The sequence below is a fragment of the Pipistrellus kuhlii genome, unplaced genomic scaffold (assembly GCF_014108245.1).
Source record: "Pipistrellus kuhlii isolate mPipKuh1 unplaced genomic scaffold, mPipKuh1.p scaffold_m20_p_6, whole genome shotgun sequence".
NCBI lineage: Eukaryota > Metazoa > Chordata > Mammalia > Chiroptera > Vespertilionidae > Pipistrellus > Pipistrellus kuhlii.
This window is the reverse complement of record NW_023425562.1, coordinates 80,658,382-80,667,596: the sequence shown is the minus strand read 5'-3', so window position 1 is coordinate 80,667,596 and position 9,215 is coordinate 80,658,382.

The window sequence follows — 9,215 nt, the reverse complement described above, 5'->3', positions numbered from 1 at the left end:
GGCTGAGAAGTCCAAGAGCCGCCAGCCCCGCTCTGGGGGAGAGGGTGCCTTGGAATGAGGTGAAGGGGGAGGCAGAGGCCAGAGCCGCAGCATCAGTTTGCCTACTGGGCATTCCCTGGAAAGGGGTGGAGGCCGCAGACCAAAGCTCACTGGGGGAAAAGTCCCGGCTTCTGGGAACGGAACTCCCCGGGGGCTTGGCCTCTCTGCTGAGGTTCCAACCCGTGGACTTTTCACCTTGGCACCGGCTCCATGACCACGCTGGCAGTGTTTACCCGGTGGGAAGGGGCTACATATAAGGGGAGTGTGTGTGTGTGTGTGTGTGTGTGTGTGTGTGTGTGTCGGGGCGGTGCAGGAGGTCAGCCCAGGCAGCTCAGATGTAGGTTTCCTCCTGGTACTTCCTCCTCACGCTCTGTCCCCACCCTCCTTCACTTTTTGCTCATGGGCTGAAGCCCTGGTGGATGGATGACCCCAAGTCCATGGCCCCCTCTGGGGATGTGCACTCAGGGTGGAGACAAGGACTGAAGCTCAGGTCCCACCTCGTTAGCCATTAGAACTCTCCACTGCCTTACCTATGGGATGGGGACACGTGTCAGCAGTGAGAGAAGGGACTAAGGAGATGATGCCCAAAAAGGGCTTGGCACCCTGGACGCACTCAGCGAGAGTCATATGCTGCTGTTGTCATATGCTGCTCAGTAAATGTTCACCCGCTGCCTGGGTGGATGGGTGAATGAGAGGATGATGGATGGATGGATTAGTGAATGGGTACCTAGATCAGTGCTCATCCACCATCCATTTGTTCATCCCACTATCTATCTATACACCACCTACCCAATTATCCATCCATCCATCCATCCATCCATCCATCCATCCATCCCCTTGTGTGCATGCACACGCATGTGGCTAGGCAGATAGGGAGTGGGATGGACAGTTAGACAGATAGATGGATGGGTAGATGATTAAATTAATGGGCGCATAGATGATGGGTGGATGGATGTTCCTACGGACAATTAGATGAATGAACAGATGGAGGGAGATGAATGGACAGATGGATGGCTAGATGGCTGAAGCCACAAACTAAATGTTAAATTGCTTCCCTCCCGAAGGTGGCGGATAACAATTGCCGCGGCTCCTGCCTGGCACCACATACATTAGCAGGGCCGCGGGGGGCCGAGCACTGCAGCCTTCGCAATCTGCTCATTAGCTGGCTCTCGGGGCTCTTCACCTATTCAAAGCAACAGGGTAGCAGCGTGACATTTAAGATTGCCTCTCAGCAATCACTGGCTTGGCCTTTCACTGAGCACGGCGCGCAGCTGCTCGCTGGCTTGCCTTCTCCTCCGGAGGCGCTTTCAAGGCCCCCCGTGCAGTAATGGGCCCACTCCCCCAGGGCTGAGGGGGGTGTGCCCTAAAAAGTCGGGGCCCCTTCCCCCCAACCGTCTTGCTGCATTCTCTCCCTGCAGCAGGGCCAGCTATTACCTTCATTATCCTTCACTTAGGGGATTTAATTTATAATGCCATGTCGAAGAGGTATTGGAGAAAGCGTTTCCATGGCAACCAAGTTTTTTAAACACAAGATTCTCTGGGTTTTAAAAGCCACTTCTCATCTAATTTCTCCCCTGAAAATTAGCTCAGAACTTTTTCAGATGCCGAAGTTTTTAGCATAACAGCAGGCTGGCACTTATGCCTGAAACCATAAAGACCTGCATTTGTCCCCTGCCAGAGGCAAGACCACGGGGAGTTAGTTGGTTTCCTCCGCCACTGCGCTCGCTCCTGGTCCATCAGCAACGGCCATTATGGAAGGACCAGGGAGAGCGGTGGTTTCCCAGCTGCTGTCCGTCTGTCCGTCAACTCCGGACACCAGCCTGTGCTGTAGACTCGGAGGTCCCAGGTCCCAGTTGGCCGAGTCCCGCCGGGAGCACCGTTGGAGACAGCCGGGTGGGCGGGGCCTCTCTCACTGACAGCTCTGGGCCCATCTCTCCAAGTTAAGAAGGACAGTGCCAACCAGCACCCCAAAATGGAGGGCATCCAGTTTCAGGGTCTGGTCTTGGTGGAAGTTTCCCTCCCTGGGTACCTCCATCCCCAACAAGCTTTCTACCTCCCTGTGCCCAGAGAATGGGGCCCCGCTGAGTTACCCGGCCTGGCTTTCCCTCACTGTGCAGGCATGCGGGCCTCTCTCCTCTTTCCCTCATCCGCACCCTTCGCTCTGACCAAGTCATACTCCATCTCTTTGGCCGTCTACACAGTATCTACCCGCCACCCCCACCCACCTCACCCACCCCACCCACTCCACCCACCACAAACACGTGGCCCTCCACCCTCCCTGGTCCTGCTCACCTGCAAGTCCTGCCCTTCGCCCTTTAGCTCTGGTTTCCCAAGGGGACGCCATGTAATGAGCACTGCACCCCATCCTGACACCCCCTCCCCCCATCCTCTGAACCTGTGAGGCAGTCTGTCGGCACCTCTGTGAGCACCCAGCTTTGCTGCCCCGTCAGCCCAGCCATTGCTTTGTGCTGGAGACACAGGGGAGAGTGGGAAAACCAGGCCAAGTGCTTTCCAATGCTGGCTCTCACAGCTCGGCAGCCACATGGCCTTGAAGGGAAGATGGAGGTGTGGATGGAGGATGGATTATGAGTTGACAGCTGACTGGGCCTACAGAGATCAGATGAGCACCACTGGATAGATGTGTGCATGGATGGAGGTGTGTGGATGGTTGGAAGATCTAGGAATCAATAACTGAATGGAAGGATAAAGAGCTGGATCAATGGGGGAAGGAAAGAAGGAAGGAAGGAAGGAAGGAGGGAGGGAAAGAGGGAGGGAAGGAGGGAGGGAGGGAGGGAGGGAGGGAGGGAGGGAGGGAAGAAGGGATGCAAAGCACCCAGCTACCCAGGCAGCATTGCAGTCTGAGGGCAGGGGCAGACCAGGAGGCTGACCTCTTGGAAATTCTGAATGGACCAGCATGGGAACCTGTGGGGTCTCACCCGCAGGCGACATTGCTCCTGGGAACTCGAGGCCTCCTGGGGCCCCATTCATCAGAAGGACAGTGCTGGTCCGTCCTCTAAGCACTTGGCCAACCCTACAGGCCAGGCAGCCGGGCGTTCGATAGCAATTCATTGGGAGTGACGGACTGACCTTGGAGAGCTGCCACCGGGAAGCGGGCCAGCGGAGGGCGCTGCGTTTCCTGCAGAGCGAGCCCTCTCACGCAGCCACCCAAAGGTTGCTGGGTTGAGTCAACCCAAGGCAACTTGAGTGGTGACCCCTTCCTGGGAGCCAACTCAGCTGTGACGTCAGGGAGACCTGCTGATAGAGGACCCACCCCCTGGGGTTGTTGGGGGCTGAGTGATAGCAGGGCTCTTGTGTACCGAGCCAGGAGGCCATCACCACGTTGTCCCCTCCCAGGAAGGACAAGCCCCAGGAGACGTGGGTCACACACACTCGTGTCCACATCCACCTGCCATTGGTCTCCGTCCCAGCCGCTGGGCCTGTTCCAACTTGGAGGTGCAGACCCCGCTGGGTGGCTGGGGGCGTGCACCCCAGGTGGCGCCGCTCATGCAAACCATGGGGAAGGGTTCAAAGCTTTATTGTGTGTGTGTGTGTGTGTGTGTGTGTGTGTGTGTGTGTGTGGAGGGGGTGGGGGTCTGGTTCCTGAATGCTACATCTGAAAGACAAACAAAACTCCCAATGTAACTCAGAACTTGAGCTATTTCTACTTCCTCTGTCAGCCTCCCTCCCGGAGAGGCAGGGGGACAAAGAAAGGGTGAGTGCTCAGTATACACCCGTCATCAGTGGAGGGTAAAATGGAGGGTCTCAGACAGATCAGAGTGCACTTCTGCCCAAGTAGAAGAGAGAAAGAACGTCTCAACTTTCCAACTCCCTCTGACTTTGCAGCAGTGTCCTCCCGTCCCCTCTGCCTGCAGTCGGAGGAAAAAAACAAAAAGAAAGCGCCAGTCTGGGATGCTTGGCTGAGCCCCACCTCTGCAGCCACAGATCCCTCCAGCTTATGTTTAATCTTCCTGGGTCTGATGATCCGACTTAATTCAAAATGTAAATTTCATCTCCTCCGGGCTAATGGCTCTGAGCTCCCCTTCACATAACCGAGGCAGCTGCTGCATGAGTCAGCAGGCCCCTGGCTCCCGGCCGCTGGGCTTAATGGTGATGAAGGCCTCCCTGAGGCTTCAAACAGACAGCCGCAGCCCCCGCGCCCACCGAGGCCAGCCCTGGGCTCACCTCGGAGGGCAGAGTGTTCTGTTAGGGGATCCATGGGGCGGGGGGCGCGGTGAATGCCACCCCCAGAGGCCAGACTGGGCTTCGGGGCAGTCTTGGGCAGCCCAGGTGCCTGTGCCCACTCCCCTGATTGGGGCACCTTGGCCCTAAGAGGGGATTTCACCCAGACCCACACAGTACCTTTGCATCGTCGGGGTCTGGCCTGTAGTGGCAGCCACTGTTTTCTATACCTGGCTTCCCTGGTGGCGCTGCCCCTGGACCACAGAGCAGGTCCCTTGGGCTCCCCGGAGATCCAAAGGGCCTATCGAAGCCAGCTAATACCCCATTGTCTGAGCCTAGCCATGCCCTAAAGACAAAACCAGCCACGGGGGCAGAGGGTCAGGGACCTGCAGGCGGGCCCATGAGTCTGAGTCCCTGCTCCGGCTTCCTTCCCAGGGTCCTAGGGTTGGAGAAGCTCAGCTGTACGTGAGGGGCAGAGGGTGTCATCGCTGGAACAAGCAGGGAGTGGGCCGTCAGGGCTGCGTGGCCTGCATGCTGATGATCTCCAGGCGAACTATTTGGGAGTGGACGGTGCTCATGGCCCTGAAGGCAGCCCACCCCACCTCTCTGTCTTGTCACTCCCCCTACACCTGGACCTGGGGTCACTAAGTCCCAACTCTGAGGGCCCCACCGAAGAGCCACGTGGCTCTGACTTCAGGGCAGGTTAGAGGTGGGAGGACCGGGGGGGGGGGGGGGGCAAGGCAAGCCTTTCCCGTGCAGCTGGGGAAACTGAGGCTCGGGCTGCACCAGGATTCTAGTGGCTGCACTGGGTACTCCATAACCCAGCCTCCATTCCACAGGCTTCTGCTACCGGGGAGGGGAGAGAAGAAAAGTGGGACCCTGGTCCAGCCCCTCTATGGCGGGGTGACATGAGCAAACTTTCCCTTCTCTTGTCAGAGCCGGGGGAGGTCCCTGACCCTGGACCTCGGGCCTGACATGGGCTCAGTGCTGATGAGCAACCACCTGGAGTTTGAGGTCCTGGAAGTCTCAGCGCTGCCACCTGCTGGCTTCAGGGTTGCTTGCAGGTTTCTGTCCTGGCCTGTTTCTCCTCTGGAGGTGGGGGAGATGCTTTTGAAGATGCTCGGTGGTCATTTGGAGATGTTCATGGGCCTTGACACTGAACCCCACCAGGAGAAAGTCGGTCCCCTTCCTCTGAGTCCTCCGGTGCTCTCTGCCCCCCCCCCCAGCGCCGCCCTCTTGTGTGCTCCAAGGGGGGTGCAGGCCTCCAGCTCAGGGCCTTCGGGAAACAGCTGGCTTCTAACGCAAGCTGAGAAGCAATTTTGTTTTCCATTTTATTCTTTTGTGAAGCTACTTGATGGAGCTATAATTGACATACCATAAAATTCACCCAATTAAAACGTACATTCCGGAGGGTTTTAATAGAGGCACAGGATGGAGCAGCCTTTGCCTCAATCTAGTTTTAGAACATGCCATCATCCCAGAAAGAAACCCTGCTCCCATCAGCAGCCACACCCAGTGCCATTTCCCCGGACCCCGGGGACCACCCGGCTTTTCGGGGGTTTGCCGACCTGTGGCCGGCCTTCCGGGCCTGGCGGAGCGCCGTGTTTGTGTGGTTACCTTACCCAGGAACCCCGGCTTTTCATTGCTGTCTGGAATGCAATGTTTTCTTCTAAAGCGAATTTCTTTCAACCTATTGACTGCCTTCTGCTTCAGTGAGGGGTTCAATGCTCAAGTTAGCCGTTACCCCCAAAGGCGAGGCGCACGGGGCATTTGGAAACTCGGGGGCAGTTCTGCCCCAGGGTCTGGGAGTCCCTTTGTGGCTGGTTCTCTGATTTGGGGAACTTTCTCCCTCTCTCCTCTCCCCAAAGCCATCAAACCTCTTCCTCCTTCCTCCCTGGCGATCTCAAAACCCCCTTTTCAGGGGGAAAGACGGGGCCGGGGCAAAGTCTTTGCAAACAGCCAGTCCCTCTATTCCACAAACTCAGAGGGCCAGCTGCGGTCCCAGCTTTCCCCAGCCATTTTGTCCGGAAGCAGCATTGACAACAAGTTTAATTATGCAATTAAAGTCATTTTCCTGAGCTGAACAAATATTTACAGCATATTTTGCTGCAAATTGCTTCGCCTAGAGAAAGGTTCTGCCGCTGGGGCTGGCGCGCCTGGCTGATGCATACATTTACACCCCCCTCGCCGGGGGCTGGGCTGTGCAGGCAGGTGGCAGACAAGCGAGCCCCCGGGAGCTCACATCAGGGAAAAACCAGGCAGGTGTCAGCCAGGCCGCCATGTTCTTGTTCCTGCCGCCGGCCACCGAGGACCAATGGCGCCCGTTGCTCCTCTGCATGGCCCCAAAGCCCAGCTCCGAGCATCAGAGAAACCTCTGGACTCGGCCCCCCCTGCCTGTAGGGGAGCAGCTCTGTGACCCTCAGATCCCCGTCCGTCCTGGGCCTGCTGTCTTCCTGAGATCTGGCAGCGTCCCGCCCCATCCCAGGAGCTGGTCCTTAGCAAGAGCGCAGGCGGGCCTCTGCCCAGGCCCCTCGGGGCTCAGCTTCCTGCGCTAGCCAGACAGGAAACTCAGGCAGAACTTGAGACCGCAGAAAAGGCCCAGCCTTTGTTCCCCTCTGAACAGCGTCTCCATCCCGAGCCCCACTTCACCCATGGAGGGACCTCTACCCATTTCCTAGGGGTGAGGTGGTAGCCGCGGGCTTTCTCAGCTCAAGGGCATCCCCCCAGCACCCAGCACCTCCGTTTGCAGCAAAGTTCAGTGTGGGATGGGGCAGGGGGCGGTGGCTGTGTGACATCAAGGCATTGGGGAGGGGTGGACAGGAGTGACATTCAAAATATGTACCCACCGATGGGGCGGTGACCACTCGGAGACGGCGCAGAGCCATCCCGGAGCCCCTCGGCCGTGTGGGAAGGTCTGGGGGTCCCGGAAAGGACCTGGGATGGGTTTTGGATGAGCTGGGGTGTCAGGAGGCTGGGGCAGCGGGTCTCCAGCAGGGTGGTGGGGTGATTGCAGCTGTCCCCTCCAGCCCCCGTCCCCCACCATCACCCCCCACCCCATACACACACACACACACACTGAATGTTGGACCCTGATGTTGCACCATCACAGCTTCACCCGGAAAAAAGTAACAGCATTGCTGTCCTCGAGGCCCCACTGTGTCCGGGCCACACATGCGCCATCTCCCTGGACCTTCCCTCACACACAGTTATTACACCATCTCACAGCCAGGGAAGCTGAGGCACAGCCTGTGCGGTCACCTGGGCACCCACCGCTGCCGGAGGGGTGACCGGTGTCTGGGCTGGCTGGGCTCCTCCCCTCATCTGTGGGCCCGGCAGGGACATTGCTGCCCTGGCCCAGGTGAGTCACCCGGGCGACCCTGCCGGCCAGAGGCAGAGCTGGACTATGTCCAAGGTCACCAGTGTTTACTGCCCCCCGAGGAGGGAGGGGCCGGAGGGAGGAGGCAGGCAGCCAGCCCTTTCCCTCAGATGCCCTCACCTGGGGCCCTGTTGATGCAATTGATGACAGCGGCGACAAAGCAGCGGACACCGCTCTGGCTCTGGGCCTCTGGCAGGGGCAGGCCGGGAGCCTCCATGCCCGTGCCCTCTGATCTCAGAGCTCCAGAAGGAACGTGGGTGTGGCCCCCAGACTGGGGTTCTGGGTTAGGATGGGCCCGAGGAGCGAGAGGGAGGAGGGAAAGGCCCCACCACCCACCCCCACCAGCCAGGATCCCCGATGCTCCAGTGAGCACAGGGCAGGCTTGTTGTCCTAGTCCAATATTTGCCTCGTACCCACTGTGCTCTGGCCTTTAACCCAGACCCCAGCGCGGCTCCGGGAACCGTGGGGTTCAGGGGCAGCTCCTACGTGGCTGCCCATGGAAGACGTCAGCCCCTTGTTGGTTCGCGGTCACGTGGGAGGGCTGACCAGGAATCAGGACGCCGGTTTCCATTCTCCCAGCCAAGGGCCACTCACCCTGCCAGGACCTCGCACGGCCTCCTGCACGCCGGCACCACAGGCCGCGCTGTCGTGTCCTGGCAGCTCACACAGAGACCAGGGCTTGGAGCTAGACGGGGCAGACAAGGGAGCACGGATCTGGGAAACTGAGTCAGGGGCCAGTCAGTGGTAAGTGTTGGGTCCTTTCGGTCCTTTGAAAACTCTTTTCTGTCGAAAGCACCTCCTCTAGGCTGTCCTCCAGGCTGTGGTCACACAAAAGCCTGCTGGGTGAGTGGGTGATGCTGGGTGGGAGCTAAGGAAGCCCAAGGTGGCCAGCTTTGCCTGCAAAGGGACAAAACCTGCTGAGGGCCCGGGGCGTGTATTTCAACAAGGGTGCCCACACTCTGTCCTGGGAGCCCCTCTCAGGAGTCCAAGGAGCTATGGCCCAGTCCCCTCTCTCCCCTGTCGCCAGGTGGGCCGCCTGGGGTTTTGTTTCCTTGGACATTTGGTTTCTGAGTGAGAGCACATGTGAAAACAGGCTTGCAGAGACAAGAAGAATCCGTTGGAAAGCCACTGGCTTGAATTGGTACCTTTTCATTCTATTCAGTGTGTGGCCCCCGCACCCCGCAGTGGTCTTGGTATTAGAACTGACACTGCCAGGAGAGCTGGGTCTGCTCTCAGCTCCTTTAGGGAAAGAAAACTCTGCTGGCTGTTTCCCAGCCCCAGGGGGCACTCCTGGCCTCAGCTTCCCATCTACAAATCGGGGCGATCTCGGCTGCACTGTCCGCTGGAGCCGCTGCAGGGAGCAAGGCGGATTGGGGGACTGAGTAAGTGTGTGAAGGGAAAGCATGGTGTGATTAACCAGGCAGAACAGAGCCGCCCGACCTGTGGGCCCAGGAAGGAAACAACCGGAGGAAGTCATTTCCAGGCCACGCCCACGGCTGGTCAGGATCGCTCCCCAGCACCCAGCAGACTGGGAGCAGAGGGCCCGGGGCATGAGGCCGACAGGGGGCAGCACTGTCCGCCCACTACTGAAGCCGTGCCCAGTGTGCCCAGGGCTCAGGCA